The 26099-nt window shown below is 41.8% G+C and overlaps 1 protein-coding gene and 1 non-coding gene across 2 annotated transcripts in view; one reads left to right on the top strand and one right to left on the bottom strand.

The window, feature by feature from the left end:
• The window catches only part of SPON1 (spondin 1), a 391445-nt gene that overhangs the window by 73476 nt on the left and 291870 nt on the right, over positions 1-26099 (top strand). The window lies entirely within an intron of this gene.
• Positions 10651-10724, bottom strand: TRNAV-AAC (transfer RNA valine (anticodon AAC)). The gene has a single exon. It is a non-coding gene; the product is annotated as a tRNA-Val (tRNA).

Raw genomic sequence — 26099 nt, 5'->3', positions numbered from 1 at the left:
ATGCTAAGCACACACTCTACCACGGAGCAATACCCTCCCCCCTTCATCTAATTATTTTTGTCTTCTGAAAAAAGGTGGGTTTGGAGAGACAAATGCCTGGTACCTATAAACAGAACGTGTCGATTGATGAGAAGGTTATCATCAGGATGTAGACTTGCCAGAGAAAATACAGGAAGTTAGGTTAAATTTGAACTTCAGATGAGCAACAAATAATTTTTAGTGTAAGTGTGTAGTGGACATACTTACTGTAAAAATTATTTGTTGTTGTTGGTTGAGATTCAAACTTATCTGGGCGTCCTGTATTTTTATTTGATAAACATGACAATCCTACCAAGATGGAACATGTGCTTCTATGGATTTAACTATTAAATTAAATAAAAAGCTATTTGGTGAATACTTTCTACCCACCAGGAAATGTACCAGATGCCAAGGTGGCATCCAAAGGGAACAAGACACAGTTTCTGCCACCAAAATCACAAGCCAGTGAGGGAGGAAGCACAGAGGAATTAATGTTTATGGAGCATCTATTTAGATCCGGGCAGCATCACCAATGTTTTATGTGTTATCTTAGTAAATCTTCACAATCAGGGTTGTTCCAATTTTCACAGATGAGAAGATTAAGGCCCAAAGAGAAGTCATGTGCCCCAGGTTCCCAAGTTTGTTAGTGATGAGTCAAGGTTAAAAGCCAGGTCCATCTGACTCAAGAGCCACGTTCTTTCCAATGAAAATGCATTTTCTATTATCACAGACAAAAATTGCAACATCAAAAGGCCGTGAGAGCACATGAAAGAGAGACGAACTCTGCTTTTTGTAACCTGGGGAGTCGTTCTTGCCAACTTCCTTTAGTTTTCAGGTCAAATTACTTCATCATAAAAGAAGGGCAGTTACTGTAAGGAAACCCACAAGCTGGGCTTGTGGTTGGAAAACTGTGGGCAGTTGAGGCTCCTCCACGCTGCTCTCTCCATCTCTCCTGGAGTCTCACGATGTCTCTCTTGGCATCTCCCCTTCTCACTCCTGGCAGCCTTCCTCTGCGTGGTCAGAGAGTCTGCCTCATCAGAACTTTCACCTGTGCACAGTCAGGATGGCGCCTTAGGGCCCAAATCTACTCCCGGGCTTTTAGCTTCAATTCTCACTAGCAAGAGCCTCAGTATTTCAAAGTTTCTAGGTTAATTTTTTTAAATCATTTTATTGAGGTCTAATTTACATGCCAAGAGTCACCCACTTCCTAATTTAAATTTTGCAACAGATTGTAGACTAGCTTACGAATGTCTTGCCCTCGGTCAAGTGTGTATCCCTATGTCAGGTACCCGCCCCTGGCCCAATAGCTGTAACCAGAGGACAGGTCACGTGACTGTCCTTTGAGTGGGTGCTGAAGGTTGAGCAGTTTCACTTAGGCTTGTGGATCTTTATTATATGTCAAGATACAGAAGGGTTTTAAGAGGAGATGACACTTGACATGGGTCTTGAAGGACAGGTTAGTATTCACCAGGATGCCAAAGTGAAGAAAGACATTCTAGCCAAGAGCATCATATGCCAGTGCAGAGACGCACAAAACAGGAAGGCACAGGGGAGAGTGAGTGGTTTGGAGAGGCTAGAGCACAGGGTCCTAGAAGGGAAGGCAGGTGGTATAAGCTGAATGTAGATGTCCAGGTTTCTAGCGTGGCTGCTTGGTGAGTACACACTGGAAGTACAAGGAGAAACGTGAGAAATGTAAGTTTGGGTGTGAAAGATGGTTGTGGCTGGTTTGGGCATGCTGAGTTTGAGGGGCCTATAGAATATGTCGATGGGCAGGGTCCAGTAGGTAGCTGGACACCAGTTAGGAACCTATAATAATCTTTACCACAAACTTGTTAAGAAGTTCACCAAAAATCTAGGCTTTAGAAGACCTCAATGTTGAACTGTGAGACAGGGCAGCAGGAAAATGAAGCCATTCCTCCAAAGATACCCACTCCAACCATCCTGAAGGATGGGCCACATCAAAGTCTGCGTTGTTGATTCAGCCCAAATTCAACCATCTGTGTACCTGATAAGGAAGCAGAGAGTAGCAGAAATCTGACATGCTTTATGTGAAATCACTGCTTAGCCAGCATGTTTGGGTATTAAAATGTTGAAAAGAAAAAATATGATCTTCAATAAATTCTCATTACACACATTATTGCCATAATAGCACAAGTACAGATCGGCCTCTAAAGAGTTTTGATTTGTTGTTGGCATTTAGTTTCAGCTTTTGATTTATTTATTTGTTCTTTTCCCACATGTGCTTATGGTAAGCATTTTGGAAAATGGTTACTTTTTTAAAAAAGAAGAAAGGAAAAATCACCGTAAATCCCACCACCCAAGGATAAACCATTTTTAGCAGTTTTTAGTGTGTGTCAAGCTTGCTTTCTTTTTTTAAATTAAATTTTAATTTCTATCTAAGTAATACATGCAGACAGTTACACATCAAATGGTTCAAAAAAATTTATGATAAAAAGCAACCTGGCTCTGTCTCAACCTCATCATACTGTCCCACTTCCCAGAAAGATCATATTTCAATGGCTGCTTCCCGTGGTGGTTACTTCCATGACTCTGATCTATGCTGTCCAGCACGCGACCACTAGCCACACGTGGCTCCTTAAATTAAAATTAATTAAAACTAAATAAAAATAAAAATTTGGTCTCTCAGTCTCACTAGCTACATTCAAATACTCAATTGCTGTATGTAGCCAGAAGTTATCCTATTAGACAGAGCAGATACAGAACATTTACATGAGCGCAGAAACTTTTCTGGGTCAATGCTGCTCAAGAGAAAAAATGTGCTTTTACCTTTACCTCTTGATTTATCAGTTTTAGACAGTATCAATTGCCTCATTTCTATTTCTACTCAGATATATGTTTTTCTATTTCTTTTTTTCAATTGAATACTGTTAGTTTACAATGTTGTGTTAATTTCAGGTATACAGCTTAGTGATTCAGTTATATATATTCCTTTTCATTTTCTTTTTCATTATAGACAATTACAAGATACTGAATATAGTTGCCTGTGCTATACAGTAGGACCTTGTTGTTTATCTATTTTATGTCTAGTAATTAGTATCTGACAAATCTTGAACTCCCAATTTATCCCTCCACTCCTCCTTCCCCCTCTGGTAACCATAAGTTTGTTTTCTATGTCTGTGAGTCTGTTTCTGTTTTGTAAATAAATTCATTTGTGTCATTTTTTCAAGATTCCACATATAAGTGATACATATGTTTTTTTTATTTCTCTTTCTGGCTTACTTCACTTAGTATGACAATCTCCAGGTCCAGCCATGTTGCTGCAAATGGCATTATTTCATTATTTTTTATGGCTGAGTAGTATTCCTGTGTGTGTGTGTGTGTGTGTGTGTGTGTGTGTGTGTGTGTGTGTGTGTGTGTGTGTGTATCACATCTTCTTAATCCAGTCATCTGTTGATGGACATTTAGGTTGCTTCTATGTCTTGGCTATTGTAAATAGTGCTGCTATGAACACTGAACATCATTAAAAAGTCCACAAACAGTAAATGCTGGAGAAGGTGTGGAGAAAAGGGAACCCTCCTACACTGTTGGTGGGAATGTAGTTTGGTGCAGCCATTATGGAAAACAGTATAGAGATTCTTTAAAAGAACTGAAAATAAACTTAACCTTTGATCCAGAAATCCCACTCCTGCGCATCTATCTGGAGGAAACTCTAATTTGAAAAAATACATGCACCCCACTGTTCAGATATATTTTAAACAAACTTTTTAGAAAAATTAAATTTAACATACATACAGAAAAGCGTATCTCTCAATGACTTATCACAGAGTGAATAAATCAGGTAGCTGCCTCTCAGAGTAATACATAGAACAGTAAGGGAACTTGAACTCCTTCTCATGCTCACCCCCAATTACTAACTACTCTCTCAATATCCCCACTTCTGTTGCCATGAGTTGGTTTTGCCTGTTTTCAGTCTTTAGTACCTGGCTTCTTTTTTCCAAATTGTGAATGTGGGAATCATCCATATTGTGTGAAGGAGAATTCATTCATTGCAATAGTACTGTTGTGTAGTTTGCATTGTGTAAATATACTAAAGTTTATTTATCCACTCTACTATTTAGAGACATTTGAGTCATTTCCAGTTTGAGGCTATTAAGAGTAATGTAGCTGAGAACATTCTTGTACACATCTTTTGCTATGCATGCATACACATTTCTGTTAAGTACAGACCTAGGAGTGGAATTTCTGGGTCACAGGTATGAATATTACCTGCTTTATTAGATCTTCCTAAGGAGATGGTACCAGTTTATACCCACCAGCATTGAGAGCATGAGAAGTTATTCCACGTCCCTAGTCATGGATGAAGAATTCCCGATTTAATCACAGTCATATCATTATCTTTTCAATTTGCATTTCCCTGATAACCAATAAAGTTTAACATCTTTTTAGATATCGATTGACTATTTATATATTCTCTTTTTGTCAAGTGTCCGAGTCTCTTGCCTATTTTACTACTGGATTGATTTTCTATCTCTTTTTAAAAGTTGGTTTGTAGTTATTTTTAATATTTCTTGAATATAAGCTCCCTTTCACTTACATGTATTGTCAGACTGTAGATTTCCAACACCTTTTGATGAAGAAAAAGTTTATCATTTTAATGTAGCCCAATGTACTAGTCCTTTTCTTTTCCTTTATGGTTAATGCTTTTTGTGTCTTATCTGAGAAATCTTTCTCTACCATAAGATCATGAATATATTCTCCTATATTATTTTCTAGAAGCTTTATCATTTGATTTTTCACATTTATGTCTGTAATTGAGATGGAATTTATTTTTACGTATGATGTGAGATAGGAATCAAATCTCGTTTTTATTTTCAATATGGGAGCCAGTTGGATCCATGTAATTTATTAAAAAAAATTTAAAAACACCTATCCTTTCCCACTGCATTTCAGTACTACCTCTGTCACAAGTCTCTCTCACATACACACAGAGCTCTGTTTCTGAATTCTCTAACAAGAGATAGATTAACTATGGCCAGCTGCCTGTTTTTGTAAATGAAGTTATGTTGTAACACAGCCATGCCATGTGTATTGTCCTGGCTGCTTTCAGGCCAGAACAGCAGGTTTGGTTTGTTGTGAGAGATCATGTGACTTGCAAAGCCTACATAGTTTTTACTATCTGACCCTTTTCAGAAAAAGTGTATGACCTCTGCATTCTGGTCCTTTTTTTTTTTTTTTTTTTTTAAATTATTTCACTAATGCTATACTGTCTTAATCACTGTAGCTTTGCCATCAGTCTTGATTTTGGGTAGCATGAGCCTTGCAGTTTTGTCCTTCAAGATTGTCTTGCTATTCTTGAGCTTTGGTATTCCCATATGAATTCTATTCAGAATTTTGATTATAAACAGTCTTTGTACAAATTACATAGAAAGTTTTGTAATGTGTTTTATAAATTACTATAAATTTGTATAGTGGGAATCTTGTCATGATATTCCATGTTCTTCTGCAACATTATTTTTAATGACTTCATAGTATTCAATCATACAGATAAACTATCATTTACTTACCCAAACACATTGCTTGGCTATATGTCTTTCTTATCATCCTATCATTAAATTGTAAATTGCTTCTTTAGCTTGTTGATACTCTTTCACTAAGTAATTCCACTTACGGAAATTGAACCAAAGTAAATTATCTTAAATGAAAAAATGTCTGAATACATCTATCACAGTATTACTTATAATCATGAAAAATTGGAAGTGACCAATTCACTGACACTTGGCAAATGGCTAATTATGGTATTTCCATTTACTAGAATATTATGCAGATGTTTAAAATAATGCTCAAGGAGACTGGGAAATTATTATGGAATGTTTTATGCAATAAAATATGTGTACTCTTTAATTAGGAGTATGAAACTATAGCCCTTAGGAAAAGGTCTGGAAAGATATACACCAAATTAAAGTTAGTTAATACCAGGGAGTAGTGTTGCTAGGGGAGGGGGGTGGTGACTACAATACTCACTTTTGTCGTATTTGAATATTTTATAGAACTTATGTTATCTTATAGAAAAACCTTTTGAAAATCATTTTTAAAAATAGATTGTGTGATGCATGAAATGATAAAATGGCAATGCCCTAAGGAAAAGATAAACCTTCTGTAAAAAGCAATACTACAGACTTGTTTAGTTTTAAACAAGTTTTAGTTTTAGTTTTAAACAAGTGCAGGAACAGAGTCTAAGATTTAAAGGGAGACCGAAACATCCCAGCTTGGCAAAGGAATAGAGCACAGGAGCATGGAACCCACAGAGGAAGACCCCAGTTACACCAGAATTATTCCCTGGGTCACAATGGACACCCTAATCACCAGCTCTTAGTGAACATAAACTAGAGACTGTGGGTCCTTGGAGACTGGTGGCTACACTCGGAGTAAACTGCATGTGGTCCTCATTTCAGAGTGTGGGCTCAAGGCAATGCTGGAAGAGACCAAAATGTGACAATGGAAGATGCATTCCGTGGGGCTCTCCTATGAGTATCTTGTGGGACCTACAAACAGACCAGTGTCTGGTGGATGGGGTGGGAATTTTCTCTGAAGAGTATCCCAGTATCCCAGTAGCCAGTCATCTTGAGAAATGTTCAGGAGGTGGGCCTTTGGACTAGTGAAGAGAGAAACCCCTCCCTTCCCTCCCGCAATTAATTGTGCCAGCCAGGCGCAGCCGAGCCCGGACACTGAGGGAAGCCTGGAGAAGTTCTGATGGTGGTTTTGACTCATCTCTGGCCATGAAGAGGCAGGCGGGATGGAACAGCCACGTGGTATGGTCAGTGGTGGCGGCGGCGGCAGCAGCAGCAATAGAACTGAAAGGCTGCACCTACAGTGGCCAACATACATACCTGGGGGCAGTGTTTTGCAGAACCAGACCTCTGACCTCACAGGACTCATGTCTAGGATCAACACTTCTCCACACCCTTGGGCGTTGGACTCTCATCACTGCATCTCATTTGGATTTTGCTGCCCTGCAGAGTAATGGTGGGATGAGTTTCATTCATCAATGACAAGCCAGAGTCCTACAAAATGACTTCATTAGCCCCGGCAAGCTGCCAGCCCTTCTCCTCCCTCTTGGCCAGAAAATTAATGAGACCATTTATTGTGCGGTAGAAAGCTAACCACTGCCTCTTGTAGTCTTGTGGGTCAAACAGTACACGTTCTGCACACTTAACACAACACTTCCATCAGGAAGGAGTAAAGGAAAGAGACCCTGGGTACGTGCCAGGCATTCTTTCCAAATATTATTTTTCTTAATCTTTGCAAAACACCCTGGAGAGCAGGTATTACTATTAGCTCCTTTTCACAGAGTAGGAAACTGGGATATAAAATGGTTAAGAAAATTGACCGAAATTATATAGGTGGTACAAATGGCAGAGTGGGGATTTGAACAAATTTATCAAACTCCCAAGTTGATCTCTTGTCTTTCTTTTCATTATGACATCCTCCCCTCTTGTTTATTTATTGTTGCCCATAAAGCACTTGAAAGAATATCTGGCAAGTAGCAAGTGTTCTGTAAATACTAATGACTCCTCCTGGGATTTTACTGTGAGGTCAAGGTTGGGTACTAGTTCTTGAGCCTGAATTGCATTAATTCAACTTTGTTGGGGAAAAAATTAAGAAGCCTAGATGTTGTGACTGAGTGGAGAAAATTTCCATGCCTGTGTCCTTAATCCGAGGGTGTAGCGTCCTAGCAGATGCATTTATACAGAATAAAAGAGGAAGATCCAAATTTGCTAAAAGAGAATTCATGTGGTGGATTAAGTGCTTTAAAAATGCAAAGCAGGTTCTAGAACTTATTGAACTCTTTTCTTAATTAAGCAAATCTTTTATCCAGCAAAGGACAGGAGGGTTCATGAGTTTCAAGTGATCTCAGTGATTTCCACTATTGGTTGATCAGGAAGCAAAAAGAACCCCTTCTTGGCAGGCATGTGGTCTCCTCTGAGGTTCTGGAAAGGGCAGAGACAGCAGAGGGGAGCAAGTCTGAAACTGAGCAGGGAATGACAAGTCTACACAAGAACCATCTTCAGACGGGCAAAGCACGGGGTAGGGCAGCAAGTGAGGGCCCCCCCCATCACTCCGAGATTCTCTTTCCTTTAGAGGGGCTCCCACTTGGCTCAGCTGTCACCATATCTAATCCGTGGGGGTGCCATGACCATCTCTGAAGGCTGGCCTTGCAGAAATATCTTTTAAAACAATCTAACTTCCTAAAGAAACTTTACTAAATAATGAGAACAAAAGGGGGAAGATTATAGAAACTTCAAGCAGCATAAAAATAGGCTTTGAAAATGTCTTTTTTTTTTTTTTATTTGTCTTTCATTCTGTTCTCTGTGGCTTCTGGCTCTGAAGTTTTGCTTCATTTCATACATCCTGCGTGTCTTCCCTCCTGTGCACGTGCCGGGCTGTTTCCACCGTACCCAAACCTGCCTCTCAGACATCCTCCAGCCTTCAGGGAAAATGACCTACATCCCCTCCAGCACTCCCTGTAGTTTAGACTCTGGTCTGAGGGTACAGCCTTGCTCTCTCCCCAGCTGATGAGCAAGTCTCTGGTGGTTGATACAGGCACACAAAAGGAACTTCCTCCTCAGATAATAACCCTGTTTCCTACTCACAAAGGTAGGCTTTGTCCATTTGGATTCCAGTGGAATAATATCTCAGCCCCTAAACAATACCCTCTCTATCAGACACAGAGTAACAGAAAAATAATTTTTACACTGAGGCATCATGATCACAGCAAAGATTTTGTTTTCCTGATTCAGTTCCTGGTGGTGCATAATCACGCCCTCATTTCCTATAAAGTACCTTCTAATAATAAGGCCCTATTGCTGATGGGCCCCCCCCCCAACATTATAGAATGTCGGCCTTTAGCCAGGTTTTATTTGTGATTTATATATTAATCAGAAGATACAAGGATTTTAGTCAAGAATTCCAAACTGTCAGTAACGCAGTTTTCACAAGCAAATATCACGGGCAGCTCCAGACACAGCACGAGTTCTGTGCATGTTCATACTATGAGTTCATTTTCATGTGCTCCGTAGGCAAATCGCAAAGGACTACTCATTAACGGTAATAAGAGAAAGCACCCACTTCCGTCTGCAAAGTCATGCTAGATAGATGTCTGCTAGATAGATGTCTGCTAGAACGTAAATACCGTGGCCTCTGTGAAATGATAGCATACAGTGACAGCTGAAGATAGTCTTTGATTAAAATGCAGCTGGAGCATGTGTAAATAAGATGACTGAGATAAGAATGAATTACAAAGAAATTAAAAATGCAGTAGTAGAGGACTGACAAGGAGAAGCAGCATTGCAGAAAATCAAATCAGTGATGCGAAGAATGAGTTGTAGAAGGTCTCCGAGGATTCAGAGGAAAAAGAACAAAGAGATGAAAACAGTAAGGAACAATATGATAGCTCTGAAAAGTGGAACAAAGAAACCCAATCTAAGAATTATATTAAAAAAAATTAGAATAGAAACAGTAATCAAAGATGCACTGAAGAAAACTTTCCTGAGTTAAAAAACAAACAGGTCTTTATATTTTAAAAAACACTTTTTAATTTTGAATAATTTTAGATTTATAGAAAAGTCATAAACACAGAGTTCCCATATACCCTTTACCCAGTTTCTCCTAATGGTAACACCTCTGTAACCATTATGCATTTGTCAAAACTAAGAAATTAGCACTGGTATAGCACAGTTAATGAAACTACAGATTATGCAGTTTTTACTAGGTTTTTCACTAGTATTCCTTTATTATTCCAGGATCCAATCCAGGACACCCCATGGCGTTTTGTGTTTATATTTTTATAAAAATCGAATTACAGTGGGAGTCCACACTGAGCTATTTGTGCTTTTCAACAGAGGTCACTCCTCGTACCTCACCCTGTCTCATTCCCAACTTCCCTGGCCTCTGATTTTTCCATTCCTCCTGAGTTTTCTTGCCCCTCAGATCTAATGCACACTGTGAACTTAGAACTTCTATTAAAAATGACTATTCTCCCTACGCACTGAACTGCCTCAGGGACCTCGGGTGATGTCCCTCTCCGTCCCCTGTTCTATTCCTAGCACCCTCTCACCCGTGCTCCCTCCTCAGGGACACTGTCACCCCAGTGTCCTCTGCATCTCTCTGCTACTATGTATTCTAGTTGAAAAGACAATTTAGGTCTGGAGAAGTCAAAGGAAAAATGAAAAATCAAAACCATTTCTATTTGCACGCCACTCAATATGTCTCTCTCTTCCCCTTGATAAATGTTAGCCCCTTTGAAAATACCATTATTTCTATTTCACAAAAGAGAAAACTTTTCACGTCTGGGTTGGTGGAGGTGGTTCTCTGTTGGGTATTGTCCTGTGAGTTCACGCAGCCTGGGATCAATCTACACTCATCAGCTTTCCAGAGGTGATCACATTTGGGAATGCCCACCCAGGCTAACAAAATCTCTAAGAAGTGGGAATAAAATCCGAACACTTTCACTAATTTCTAAGGAGCGGTACTCCTGACGGTCGAATCCGTCATTGTGTGGACCTGGCCAGCCAGCTCCTTAGGAGCCAAGTTATCAATGGGGGCTTGTGAGTATGAGAACAGAATGAGGGAGTTATGAATAGGAAATGTTTTTTTGTTTTGTTTGTTTTTTAATGGAGGTACTGGGGATTGAACCCAGGACCTTGTGCTTGTTAGGCACGTGCTCTACCACTGAGCTATACACCTCCCTATGAATAGGAAATGTTAATAGCATCAGACCCTGGAAAACTGATGCTCTCGTTCCCCTAGTGATGACAAGCCTGTCCAGTGGCTTGGGCACTTACCCCACCAGGCTGGGCACCATGTCCTCTGGATGCTGTTTGGAAAGCGCTTCTTCTCTCTGTGCTTCTGTGGCTGCCCAGTCTCTCGACTCGTGCTCACCTTCTCTAGATGTGGCCATACTGTTCCTCAGTGCTTCTCTGGGGTCTGGGAGTCATTTAAGCTGATGATGATTCTGATCAGTTGTATGGGAATCTGAATTTCAACCCTCAAAGACTCACTTCCAAGTCCCGTGCATTCGTGCATGCCTGAGTATGTGTGTGCATCTGTATCCATGTGTGTATGTGTATGTATATGTGTGTGTGTGCATGTGTGTGTCACTTACTGTCACGTATGCTCTCTGCCTTCCCTTGAACGTAGCTCTCCCTGACCCCAGCATAGCGGAGAGGACCATAAATAGTATAGCAGGAACAATGCCAGGCAGTAGATACAGCCACCACCTAAACAGATCCAGCCCCTGCCCTTGTGGGGCTCGTGGTCTGGTAGGGATACTGCCATTAATAAAATAACCACACAGATCCCAGTTAGAAACTTTAGTGAATGCCGTGGAGGACGAAGACAAGGAAGCATGGGCCGCCTAAAAGAGAGACTTGCTTAGCTCTGGAGGTCAGGTAGGATTTCCTTGAGAGATTGACACTTGAGCTGGCATTGAAAGCTTGAGCAGAAGTTAACTAGAGGAAATGAGGAGGACAGAGAGCTAGATGTCTTCCAGACCCACTCTCCAGCCTTCTCCATCCTGCTTTGTGCTCTGGAGGCTGATTACCTGGGAGTACTTCCCTAACTTCCCTGCCCCCTCGGGCTTTCTGTTGGGGAGCCCTCCCTCCCTAGGGAATCAGAGGAAGGAGCGTGAGATCGGGGCTCAGGGGTCACTTAACTGTCTTCTTCCCTGTGGAATTGTCTTGGGGAGGTGGGGAATGGCTCAGTCCTTTAAGGAAATTCTCTCTTTCTCTAGCAGTGCTTCCCTTTGATCCTTGAGTGCAAGCCCCTGCCATGGACACCATGGACAGTGTGCTTTAGCGCTGGGGTCCTCCTCCGGCTGCACCCCTGCCCATGGTGTAAGAGGCCCCGCCCCTGCCGCCTGCACCTGCCCCTCCGTTTTGTGTGCCCACACCCCTGTGCACCACCAGCCTTCTCAGCCCTAGGACTCAGGGCTTGGCCAAAGGGTGTGTGATGCGTGGGTGGCAGGTTCTGGGGGTTGCATGAGGTGCCCAGCTGTATGCATGAGGTCACTTGTGGTTATAAGCAGAGGTAGAGGTGGGAAGAGAAGGGTGTCCAGATGTTTCCCTTCTGCCGTGTTGTTCCTACACAGAACTCCGAGCAGTGAGAGACTTCTCAATTCAAACCCAATCTTCCTGGTTGTTATAAAGATTTATTTGCTAAGGTCAACAGATAGAATATATTTCATGTAGCAGTTTGTTCATTTGAGTTATGACTTTCAAATATTTAGACATGTGGTTTGGGAGGCCTCCAAGTGTTCTTATCCTGGGCCCACAAGTGTGTGGGATGAGCTGCTTCCAGTAACCGCCCCCCCATCACTTGTCGCTTTGGGCCTAAGGGTAGGACACCCCGGGCATGAATCCCCTGTGCTTCCCCTGCACCCACAGCTTTGTCAAGGGCCCCCTGCATATAGACCCTCCTGGAATTATACAATTTTGAGTAGGCCATCTGTTTCCTGTCGGGACCTCGACTGATTCAGCAGGTGTTACAGGCAGAGAGAACAGCACGTGAAAGACACACACACATACACACAAGCATGCAAAGCACACACAGTTTTTTACTTATGCCTTTCACTTTTTCGGCAAGTCATTAATGGTAGGAAGCAACATGGAGACAGATGCTAAATGAGGCAGAGGAGGTAAAGGTTATTGTGACTGTTAAGCCGAAGTGTGTGTGTGTGTGTGTGTGTGTGTGTGTGTGTTTGTGTGTGTGTGTGTCTGTACATGGGGAGGGTACAGCTCACATGGTGCTTTCTCTCCCAGCCCTACCAAAGGCAAGTGCACGCCAAGCGCCCTGTGCTGGTGTGAGCTAACCCCTGGCGTCTTCAGATGCTCCTGTGACTCAGGCTGTCTCTCATTGCCAGAGCAGGAAGAAGGCAGGGCCACCCCTCAACCTCTGAAGCCCCTTCTTGCAGGAAAACTGGATTCCTGTTCCCTATTGCTGCCCAGATGCCCAGAATTCTCTGCAGGGATGCTACGTCCCGTTTTGCTCCCTTGGCCTCCCTCACTTCGGAAGTTCCCTTGGAAATATGCAAATCTATCTCCCTCTAAGTAAGTACCTGAAGCCAGCTCAGAGGTCACATGTACAAATGTAATTGGGATGCTGGACAATTTGTAGAAGTTCAAGAGCTCTGAAGGCAGCAACCTCTCCTGGATCCACCAGGAAAGCAGGGGTAAGCCTCTTAGTCTTCGCATCCTCTAGATTTCCCAGGCTCTGCATGTAGGCATATAAGATTGCCCTTGGATTTTTGGTTCAATTCTTTTCATGTGTCCATCTTTTCTTTGGCTGTCAGAATGCTCAGGGGTAAATTGGCAAAGTCCCTTTAATAACAGTGTATAGTCCTATCTGTGTTTTGAGTTTTCTGCTGAATCACGTCTAAGAGGGTGTTGCAGACCAGGTTCTTGGGGGAAGCAGACACTGAGACGGAGATCGTGCGCAGGAAGTGTATTGGGGTGTCTTCTGTTAGTAGGACCTGTTGGGGAGGAGAGGAAGCAGGACTGGGCAGATCAGAAGGGGAACTGCAGTGCATTCACAGCAAAGTCTCAGCTGGTTCTTGGAGAGCACTGCACCCTGGAGGGAGCCTCAGAGTTGTCTTGAACTGGGGCAAGGGGCTGGGCCTTTATACTCCAACAGGGACTCATCATTGGATGGGTGGTACAACTTTCATGAGGCCTGACACCCCCTTCAGCTGGGGAAATGAATGTTTCAGTCCTGGAGGTGCGAGATCTAGGCAGCACACCACAGAATGCTACGCTACAGGGAGAAACACACCTCCTGATAAAGCGCTTATACCCCGGATTCACACTCTCTGAGTTTGAATTCTGTCTGAGTGACTTTTGGGCTAGTTCCATAATTTCCTCATTTACAAAATAGATCATGGTCTTGTCTACCTCATACTTTTTTGCAAGGATTCATTGAGTAATCAAGTAAATGGTTTAGATCTGTAGCAGGCCCAGAGTCAGCCCTCAGTAAATGTTAGCTAGTAATATTATGCTAGTTCCTGTATTTTCTGGTCTAAATCTTAAATTCATTATTTATATGGCTTTATTGTATATAATATTCTCAGTGTCTTAAAAGCCTCTGTACATTGAGGGGGTTGCTTCTAGGTCCTGGATCTGATCTGCAGTGAAAAACAACATGGGGATCATCCCAGGTACTCAACAATTATAATCCTATTAATTTCTTTTGAGACCCATCAGGTGGGGGGCTGTGCTGGCACCTGGGGTGGGGCAGAGTCTGAAGGTAGAGCAGAAGCAAGACTGACACTGTTTGACAAATGAAAAATTTGTAAATATGGAGATACTTACAAATCCTGCCTCCAAAATATGGCTTCTGAGCAAGGCCAAGGATATTATATGATCTATCATAGAGATTTTCCATTTCCCATGTAGGACCCTGCCAGGCAGCTAAAATGACATAGAAAACATGGTGACAGCTTGCTATGTCCCTGACCCCATTATGCAGCCAGTGCATGAAATATATCTCCTTTGAAAATAAACAGTTATTCTTCAAGTTGTCTCTCGCTAGCATGGTGTAATTATCTTCCTAAAGTTATGAATGAAATTATAGGTTCCCAACAAAAAGAGGATGATGTAAAGAGGGGTTTCAGTCGCATCAGATTGTTTCTAAGGAAATGTTGGGCCTGCCTCTCCCTGGGCTGCTTTTGCCACTGGACCTACATGTTTCAGATTGGGCAACTTCATGATGTGCATGAGAGAGGGAGGGGCCCCTCGGGGAGAACCTGAGCTTTCAGGTACCCAACAGGGGGTTGTGGTTACATTTTTATGTTGGTCCACTCCCAGGCTGAGTGGGTCCAATCTTAAGTCCCCAACTTTCACGAGGCTAGAACAGGTCAAAGAGATACAAGGCTGAATGAGAGGCCAGATCTGACCTGAGGATACAGGCATCGTCCACAGAGTTGACTGATGCATCTGTGAGGGGCTGGGCACTAACTGTGAGTGCAGGAGTGGGGGCTCTGGCCTTGTAATAGGTTACAGAAAAACAGAGATTCCATCCTCTCTTTGGTCTAGGTGACTATTCCTGGTTCATCTCATCACATCTTCAGCTACTTCCCACTGTCTTCTTACCTTCACCAAAAGACAGGCTCACATGGCCCCTATTACCCCAAACTGAGCCATTAACCCAACATCTCCCCTCACCCTGCCATCTTTTGGTCCTTTGCAGCACAAGTAAATTTCTGGAAATGAGAATCCATATTCATCATTTCTCACTCTTTTCAGTCTACTGGCTCCTGCCTCCATTATTCCAATTAAGCTGCACCCTACAAGGTGACAAATAGCCTTTTAGGAGCTTTTAGGATTTTCCTCCTGCTCCTCTTACTTTTCCTTTTCTGTTTCTTTTGTTGGCCCTTCCTTTTCTATTCCAACTTCAAATTTCAAAATTCTGTCCCCAGTAAGGTTGCCAGACTTAGCGGGTAGTAAATAGCCTCCCTGGCAGCCCTAGGCAGTTCTCTTCTTGGCCATCCCTGTTCTCCCCGGGAGAGCTGACCCATGGCATCACTGCTTCCTCCGTAGACAAGTCTCCAAGTCCGTATCTCCAACTCTGCTTCCTGAGAGGCAAGCTGAGAAGTCCATCCACCTCCTGGGTGTCCCCCAGACACCTCAAACTAAATATGCCGTCTGCCTCCTCAAAACTTGTTCCTCCTCCTGTGTTCCAACCCTAGTACACAATTTCCTTTAAAGGAAGGAAGACAAAGCTCCTCTCTCCTCTTTCCACGCTCTTCCTTGCTTCTCCCAGAGAGGAGAAATTGATCTGAATGGGTCAGATTTTTAAAATCTAATCAGGCCCTGTTTATTTGGATAGAATCACTATGCTTTAGAACGTGGGCTGGCAGACTTTCTCTGTAAAGGGCCAGGTAGTAACTACCTTAGGCTTCATGGTCTGTATCTTCTCTGTTGAAGCTAAAAGCAGTCACTGGCAATAGGTAAATGAATGGCAATCAAAGCGTTCCAATAAAAATTGATGTATGGACATTAAAATTCAAATTTTATGTAATTTTCACTTGTCATGAAATATCACCCTTCTTTCAGTTTTTTTCCAACCGTTTAAAAATGTAGAAATCATTATAAGTTTGTGAGTCATGTGAAAACAAGCAATGGGCCGTATTTGACCCATACTCCATAGTATGCCAAATCCTACTTTAAAAGGCATTGGTGGGACTTTCTTTATTGTTTTTCTTTCTTTGTGGAGTGAAACTAGTTTGCTGACCCAGGGCTTTCTCCAGCTAAGCAGATCTGACCGTCTGTGTCTTATCTGTCTCTTCCTTCTATGTGTCTAAAGTGATAAGGGCCAGCAACCAGCCTGGCTGTCTTCTACTCTCTCAGTCTCTTTTTGGCTTCTTTCAACCATATGATCAGTGTGGCAAGAGTTGAAACCTGAGTATGGACTTTGAGGGAGGAAGGAGCAAGAAAATTGGGCAGACTGCTTTACCTGCTTTAGCCAGTTCTTTTATTTGCTGTTTGTGTGTGTCTATGTATGTGTGTGTTCTTTCACACACTTCATAGTAGGAGGCTATGGTTTAGGAAAGGATTGTGGTAGACCCTGGTTTTCTGGCTAAATAGTAAACAATAGCACTCAAATCTCAGTACTATTTCTAGTACTGAGAAATCGCCGTCTTTCCAATGCCTCAGCTAAAAAATATAAATCATCATGTTTCCTGATTTTTTACCGCCATACCCAACCCATCTCAAATTGTCTTAGGCACCATTTCTATTTTGTGTCTTAATGTTGATTAACTCCTACCCTCCAGTCTTTTTTTTAAATGTTATTTATTTATTAAAATTTTAAAAATTAAAGTATATAGTTCATTTAATATGTTTCACGTGTACAGAGAAGTGTTTCGGTCATATATATATGCACACACACATATATATATTCTTTTTCAAATTTTTTTCCAATGTAGGTTATTAAAAGATATTGATTACAGTTCCCTGTGCTGTACAGTCAGTACATGTTGCTAATTTTATGTATCATAGTGTGTATCTGTTCATCTCAAACTCTTAATTTATCCCTCTCCCCACATTTCCACTTTGGTAACCATTAGTTTGTTTTCTGTCTATGAGTCTATTATTGTTTCTTAAAAAAGTCAATTTGTATCATTTTTTTAGATTCCAGATATACATGATATGTATGATATTTGTCTTTCTCTGACTTACTTCACCTAGTATGATGATCTCTAAGTCCATCCCTGTTGCTGCAAATGGCCTTATTTTATTCTTTTTTTATGGCCAAGTAGTATTCCATTGTATAAATATACCACAACTTCTTTATCCAGTCATCTATCTATGAACATTTAGGTTGCTTCCATGTCTTGGCTATTGTAAATAATGCTGCAGTGAATATTGAGGTACATGTTTCTTCCTGAACTAGAATTTTCTTCTTTTCTGGATGTATGCTCAGAAGTGGGATTGCTGATCATATGGTAATTCTAGTTTTAGTTTTTTAAAAGGAATTTCCATACTGTTTTCCATATTGGCTACACCAATTTACATTCCTACCAACAGTCCTACCCTACAGTCCTGATGCCTTTATAACACAGATTGGAATGGGCATGAACTCATTTTTAAGACTGTAGCGGGAGTAGGGGGAAATTTTATAGTGATTATATGATATCAGAATTAACCAGAGGCTGAAATTGGTGTAGCACAGCGGTAAATAAAAAGTGATTATGGAGGGAAACCAGATGGAGGCTATGAGCAGACACATGATGGTGATGGTGGTGGCTATGGCTTCAGAAGGAGAAGTTGGTACCACGGAGTAAGAGAGATGCTTCATTGTTTGGAATTGTGCACATTCTAGGAATGTACTCGAGACTATCAAAGAGTTGATAACAGAAGCACCTGCTAGGAACAAGTGGCAGCTCTGAAGAGAGCGCCGGAGAGGCTGCCAGGATCTGAAAGGGCTTTTTTCCTTCTTTTTTTCTTTTCTCAGACCTTGGATTTATGAATATACTCACCCCACCCCACCCCAATTAGAGCAGACTTGTTAGCTTTGATTAGAAGATTTAATATCCATGGTATGTTTTCTTTGTTAATTAGCTTCCTCTCTATGACCTTCGGCTTGAAATATTTACAAAGAACATGGAGGACAAACCCTATTTCTTTCATATAACAAACAGATGCTCAGATCTGTTGGGAGCAGAACTCCAGACTAACTTTCCTTGAGGAAATGGCCTTGAAAACCCGTGGAGGGAAGTGCTTACCTGTGTGCACTGCCCTCCTTGTCTGGCTGTCCTTGTCCCCAGTCTCTGCCCACCCCCTAACCCCTCCTCAGTAGCGTCATCTTTTTAAAGGACACATCTGAGCAAGCCAGTCTCCTCCGGACCTCTCAGTGGTACATTTCCCCCACTGCCTGAGAATGAAGCAAAGATCTGCACAAGATGCTCAGGTCTCTCCCTTTGAGCCGGCTCCCACAAGCTTCCCAGCGCCGTCTCTGGCGATGCTTTCTCTGGCCACCCTGAGGTTTCAGGCGTGTCTGGGGTTCAGGCTCTGAACCTCCACATCACAGACTGTTCATATGATTTCTCTGCGCCGAACAAACCATACGCTCTTTTATATCTGTGCTATTACACAGCTCCCTTTATTTGAGATGTTCTTGTCCCTAGTCTCTGCCTATTAAAATTCTGCTCAGCTTTCAAGGTCACATTCTGTCTTCTTCATGCAGCTTTCCCAAATCCTCTCAGTCTGTTCCCTACAGCACATTACTGCTCTTTTGTTAAACACTAGTTCATTCTGACCTCTGTAATGTTGGTTTGATCATACATTTGTCCTTCCATAAATACTTATGGATGACCTCCTAAATGTCAGGCACAGGAAATAAATGGGGAACAAGACTGAAATCTAGACATTCTTCCTGACTGTGTGGGGGTGATGAGGACCACTGGACCTAGCCCGCCAATAGCAGGCATTGTGGGATGAACTGAAGTGTCCCTGAACAGCATGAATTAGGGAGGAGGCAGTCAATCTGGCTACCTTGCCTTGGTTTTCCTGAATGGGGTGTGCAACTTGCTGGGAAAATTGTACTGCTTGGGGCAATAAAGGGAATTTTCAGTTCCTTGGGAAAAAGAAGGCAGAATAGACTCCTCAGAAAGTAGTTCTTTCTCTAAAGGGAAAAAGCTCTACAGAAAAAATTACAATAGTTGAGACAAAGTTGGCTTAAATGTTGTTGTATTGAATGGAATGAAATGAGATCATTCACAAGAAGTATTCAGCATCGTACCTAAAACATACTGAGGATCAGTATAGTTCAGTCATTGTTATTCTTTTACCCCTTCCTCTGACCCTCCATGAAAATGAACATGTCAATCCTTTGGAGCTGGTCTTTTTGTGGGGAAGGGGAGGTATCAGGAGTCTGGGGCAAACTACCAAGTCTGGCCTCATGGTTGGCTTAGGGGACAAATCAAAGGCTGCCCAAAGAGAGCCAGTCACACTGGAGTATTAATGCCATTTACTGAGTGCTTTCCTTATGCCAGGAACTGGGCTAAGAGCTTGATGTAAATTATTTCATTTAATCTTCAAAACGGCCTATGACATAGATACTATTATCACCCCCTCGTTTTATAGATGAGGAAACCGAGGCACCAGGAACACAAATAATTTGCTCAAAGTTGCACAGTTAATAAGTGGGTGGAGCTGTTATTCAAATCCTAAATTTCCAAAGCTCGAGACTCCACCATTTTCCCTGCTGTCCCTCCACTAAGCATGAGTTCCCTGAGGGCAGGAAAAGATAGTCTTGAAGGAGGTATGGCCTAGGATGTTATCCTCATTTTATAAGCAAGAGAATGGAGGCTCTGAAAGTTAAGTGACACAGTCAGTACGTTTTGAAATCAGGACTACAACTCCTGTCTCCTGACCCCTACTCACGTGCTCTTTCCATTAGAGGAGTTTGACTGCATGTGCAAACGTAAAATTCCCATGTCATGCATGATTGCTGTCTGCACTCCTGGGTTGATAGGCTCACCAAGCCCCAGCCAGGACTAGAGTCTTCTTCGATTTATGGTCTTATTCTTCTCTGGTCTGGGTTATTCCAAGGTCAGTTGGACTAATGAATAAGGGCTGCTTTGCAGTCTATGTTCAATTTAAAATGCATGATGCCTGTCAGACTTACTGTTTTAAAAAGGGAGCTCTCATTGAGGCAAGGATGCTATTTTAAAGATGATTCTGTGATTGGTTTTAGAGAGTAGATCAGATACAATTCAGAAAGATAGTGTTGAAATTCATGACATGTGAAAAAAAAGGCACTAAATTCTCAAATGAACTGCTGATAAGAACAAAACGATTCTCTGAAATATTTCACCAAAGCCTTTTGAGGCCATTAAGAAAGTGCCTAGCCAGAGCTGAAAAGTGCCCTTAATGGCTGTTTCTTTTATGGCAATTGAATTATAGCCTCAATCTCCACCCAACTTGAATCTCATTGAAGCAGTTTATTTTAAAAATTAGTTACAAGTGTTCTGGTTTAAAAGGTGGCTGGGTAAGTATCTCTTGACACAACCTCTTCCAACCTCCCAATAAAAGTCTGTGAAACAGAGAAAATGTCAAACATGTATTTAAAAAAACTGCAGACTAGGACTGACATACTGCTGCCAGAATCTGGGACTAATTAACACCAACTTCGATGCCAATGGAATTGGCCTGAGAATGAAGATCCTGTCCTACCCTTGCTCTGATATTAGAAACAGAGCAAGCAGCGGTAGAGTGCATGCTTAGCCTGCATGAGGTCCTGGGTTCAATCCTCAGTACCTACATTAAAAAATAATATAAAAATAAATAATCCTAATTACCTACCCTCCCCCCCAAAAGAAACAGAGCAAGTCAGACTGAAAGTAATAATGATAATAATAGTAGTTAATTTTGTTAAAAGATAAACTGAGGCATATTAAAAATTTTTAGAGATTATTTGAGCAAAAGTCGATTGGAATTGGGCAATTCTATACCAGAAGTAGTTAGAACTGATCCCCTGGCAGGAGCTAGGGGAGCTAGGGGCAAGGTTTTTAGAGAAGATGCAAAGCAAAACAGGGAAATTGATTGATTGATAGCTCCAATAGTTGCATTACTTGGGAAAGACTCTGGCTCTTTGTGATTTGTTGTTGTTACTATTGAGGCATTTATAGGCATTGACTCTGGCTGAGGGTTCGGTTTTCTCACAGAGGCTACCAAGTCATCAGAGCCACCTCGGTCCTTGTTTGATTACTTTAGCAACAATTACTGATTGCTGACCACATGCAAGGCACTGCTGTAAACATTTCACATAAAATTAAATCATTTAACCCTCTCAGCAACTCTATGAAGTAGGAAATACTATTTCTCCCATTTTAGAGACAGGGATACTGAGGCACAGAGAGGCTAGGATTACAAACATAAGAGGAAACATAGTTGTATAATTTGGAGGGTGACTTCTGCAGACAAATTAGAACAACCCTCCCTCCAAACCTGGGGCTATGCAGAATTTGAACAATACATATGTGTTATAATAATAATATTATAAACAAAAATATACCTTTTATTAAAATGTTTGAGAAACATTTACAAAAAGTGATCTTATACTAGACCACAAAAAAGTTCAATCAATCTCAAAAAGTAGAAATTGTAATGACTACATTCTCTCCCTAAAATTCAATAAATCTAAATAAGAAAAAGGTTTAAGGATAAAGCCCTCAACTTCATGGAAATGAAAAACACTCTCCTAAAAAACTGTCATTAAGAGAGGAAATTAATGGTTCAATTGTAGATCGTTTAGAAAATTGCAGTGAGAACACAGTATATCAACTCACGGGACGTTGTCAAAGCTATCCTCATAGGCAAATTCACAGCATAAAATAATCTCATTGTTTAACAGCAACAGAATAAAATAGATAAACTTCCTTCTTTGACTCAATAACTTAGAAAATAAACAGCAAGATAAATAAAAAAGAACCAGAAACAAACAACATGAAATTGATATATATGGTGGAGACTGTAGGTTGATTTTCTTACTGTTTCCAATCCTAACTTTATTTTCTCTTATCTTCTATAGAAGCTGGGAAGTGAATTAAGTTAACTTTGCAGGACTCCTTATAGGTAGGAGTGGCCATGTAAAGTAAATCTTATCAACAAGGTATCAATGGAGGACTATTGACGGGGCTTCTTGAAGCACTCTTGCTTTAATGGTAGAAAGGGGTACTGTCAGAGCTGATTTAGTGCTTTCCCTCTTCCCCTTCCCTGGCCACATTTTATACCCTGAATATACCCCTGATATCTGACAGAATAACCATCTTGTAACCACGAAGTCACAAACGTGAGAAGGGAAGCCCGTGGCTAGGGATAGTGAATTGAAACAACAGAATGAGTCTAGATCCCTCACAGCACTATTGAGTAGTTGAACGAGGCTAGCAACTATCTAACTCTGAGCTCATTATTGTGTTAGAAAAGTGAATGCCTATTTCCTGAAGCCACTCTTAGTTGCATTTTCTGATGCATGCAGCTAAATACACTTCTAACGGTATACAAGTCAAAGAACTGATTCTAAAAATAAAAACAAAACCTCTGGCAAGCCCAATTTTTAAAAAAAATGAATAAACAAATAAATAAAATATTTAGTCCAGTATATCATAAATACAGAAAGAATTTAAAAATTTTTAAAGAATACCATGCTAATAAAATTGACAATCTCAAAATGAATCTTTGACTATAGAAAAAATAAATGAAAAATAATCATTATACATTCAAGTTTTTTATTTCCTTCTAATTATTGTATTAGTCAAGAGTTGGTCAAGAAAGTGAAGTACTCTGGTTATTTTAGGTAGGATATGATTTAGGACAGGGAATACATGCTTTAAAAACCATTGGGACACACACACACACACACACACACACACACACACATTGGGACACACACACACACACACACACACACACACACACACACCCCAACAGAAGATGACTGACAGCACTCAGGTTCCTGCCAGCTTTCAGAATCCAGAAGTTCCTACTATCTTCCCAATCTGCAACTGTAAGAAACCAATCCCTGACAGTGGTCACAGTTGCTACAGCACCAAGGTGGGTGTCTCTGGGTGGAAAGGCCCTGAGGCCACTGCACAGCAGAAGGAATAGTGTGTTTTCCTTCTGCCTTCTGAGTCTCACAGTGAGTGCCTCTTGTTAATAGACAATAATTCAGAACCTGCTGGCAAAGGATTTAAGGAAATGTAGTTCTCATGTTTCCAGCCCCAGGGGAGGGGTGTGGTTGGTTGGTGCACATTTCTTTTCTTTTTTTTTTTTTAATAGCTCTATACTTGAACCTAGCCATAACCCTGTACATAACACTAACAATGAACCTAGCTTTAAACCTGAAACTAGACCTAACCCTGAACATAGCACTAACTCTGCACATAGCCCAAGCCATGAACCTAGTCCTAACCCTGCACCTAGCCCTAACCCTGCACCTAGCCGTATCCCTGCTCCTAGCCCTAACCCTGCACCTAGCCGTATCCCTGCTCCTAGCCCTAACCCTGAAACTAGCAGTGACCCTGAACCTAGCCCTAGCAATGCGCATAGCCTTAACCCTGCACCTAACCATACACTGGCAACTAACCCTAACCCTTAAACAAACCCTAAAAATGCACGTAGCCCTAACCCTGCACCTAGCCTAACCCTGCACCTGGGCCTAACACTGAACCTTGCCCTAACCCTGAACATAGACATAACCCTGAATGTAGCCATAAACCTGTGGTTGGTGCACATTTCTTGATGTCAGACTCTTTTGTTCTTGCAGCAATCCACGTGGGTCAGGTCATGCTGTTCCTGTAAACCTCTCCAACAAGACAAATGTTATTCTCTGTTCTGCAACTTTCTATCTCTATACGAATGGAAAAGTGTTATACCCTTAAAGGTCAGAGCCTTGAGAATGGGCTAGCCTGTATATTTCAGGCTCTAGACAACATTCTTTTATAAAAGATGCAGAACCAGTGTGACTAAGCACAGGAAACAGAGCACAAGGTTAGAGCTAAAGGAACAGATCTCATAGGGAGTCAGATTTGTTCTTCCCTATTATAGCTTCAGGGCAAGCCATGGAGAGTATGGTTGTTGCCAGAAACGCTGTGCCCAGGCTGGGAGGGAGAGGTAGAAGAAAGTCCTCTGCTCTCTCTCCTCCTGCCCTTTTACCTTCTGCCAGTGCGTACACGTGATACAGGAAAAACAAATGTGGGGCATGAGGAGGGCCGTGTTCAGGGTCTCGGCTGAGTCTCTGGGACGTGCCCCGCCAAGTGTGGGTCCTTGGTTTCGCGCAGGAAAGAATTCAAGAGCAAGCCACAGTTGAGAAAGATAGATTTATTTAGAGAGATACATACTGCATAGAGTGTAGGCTGTTCCAGAAGGTTAGAGAAAGGCCACGAGGTGTGGGGGTTGGGTGCTCAGGTTAAAGTAAAAGTAGATACACACTCCACAGACAGACTGTGGGCCGACTCCTAAGACGAGGGAGCGAGAGAGGCCACGAGGCATGGTGTCGCCAGTTTTTATGGGCTTGGTAGCTTCACCCGCCAACAAGTGGGAAGACCATTCCAACTACCCTGGGGTAGGGACTGGGATTCCCAGGAATTGGGCCACTGCCCACTCTTTGACCTTTTGTGGCTAGCCTTGGAACTGTCATGGAGCCTGTGAGTATGTTATTTATCTTGCTAATATATTTCAACGAGCGTATAATGAAGCTCAAGTTCTACTGGAAGTCAAATCTCCTGCCATCTTGAGCTTCAAGGCATACTGGGAGTTGAATCTTCCACCATTTTGGTGTTAATTGCTGTGTCATTCCTTGAATGTCTATGCCCTGCCCTCTTCCCCCCTGTCTCACAGACCAAGCCTAGGAGAAGCCAGAGAGCAAATGAGCCCCTGTCTGTAAAGATTAGTCTTGGAGCACAGAGCAGGGCTGAGCAGGCACCTCCTCTCTCAGAGGAGCCAACAAAGAACAATGAGAACGTATTTAGACTGTCTCACTTATGAACGGTGCTTCAATCAGGAACTGGTCAGAGGAGAACCCCTAGGAGATGTATAACATAGGGATATGTTATACAGATGAGACCTCTTGCAGTTGTGGGAGCCAGTTAAACAATTTCTATATGGCTGTTGCTTCCGTGTCTGGATCTGGAGCCTGAAGTTAGCAAAACAGGCAACGAGGAAAGGAGGGACGTGAGGTGGGGCAGCAAGAACTGGAGCCTGCAAAGACAGACTGGACCCTACATCAGGCTCTCACTGCCCCCAAGTCTCCAATTTTGATGATGGGGGCTTTGTAGGAGAAACTGGCACCCTTCTCACAGAGCTGAAATGTATCCAGCCCAGGAGTCAGTGAAGCTGAAGATGCTGGCAACCAGGAACTCAGGTTGCTGTGGTCCAGCTGCCGTCCCACCCCAATGAGGAGAGTCCGCAGGGCAGTGACAGCACTCTGAGAGGCATCAATGCCTCGTCCCTGGCAGCAAACTATCAGTATATGAGACTAGCTCCCACTTCACTCCCCTTCCCAGTCTCAGCTGTCTCTTGTGGTCCAGCTCACCCAGAACTATGCACAGAAGGCAATTCTGGAAACAGCCCCAGCTAAACTAAGTTGATACAATATATAAAATCCACCACAGAGTTGCAAAAGGACGAAAGAGGGTAGTAAAATGAAGTATTAAGAGAATTATTTACCACAGCTACATCAGGTTTACTCCAGGAAGCAAGTATAGATTCACGTTAGAAAAATGTATTAATATAATGACATCAGTTCAACAATCTCAAAAAGAAAAAAACTGTAGGATAATATCATCAATAGATGACAAAGAGACATTCAGCTATAATTCATCATTCATGCCCGATTTAAAAAAAAATCCTCATAGAAGTTTAGGAATAGGAAGATACTCCCTCTAACCTACAGTATCTCATATTGACAGCCTGTGTCTTCCTTAATGTTGAAACACCAGAAACATTCCCATTAAAACCAGAGAGAGGCAGAAATGCTACATGTCTCTACTATTATGTGGCATTGTTCCAGAAATTTCATCTGATGCAATAAAATATCAGGCAGAAATAAAAGGTAAAATTATTGGAAAG

This window comes from Camelus dromedarius, chromosome 12 (genome assembly GCF_036321535.1).
Source record: "Camelus dromedarius isolate mCamDro1 chromosome 12, mCamDro1.pat, whole genome shotgun sequence".
Taxonomy (NCBI): Eukaryota; Metazoa; Chordata; class Mammalia; order Artiodactyla; family Camelidae; genus Camelus; species Camelus dromedarius.
The sequence above is the reverse complement of the archived record's forward strand: the minus strand, read 5'-3'. Positions and strand labels throughout refer to the sequence as shown.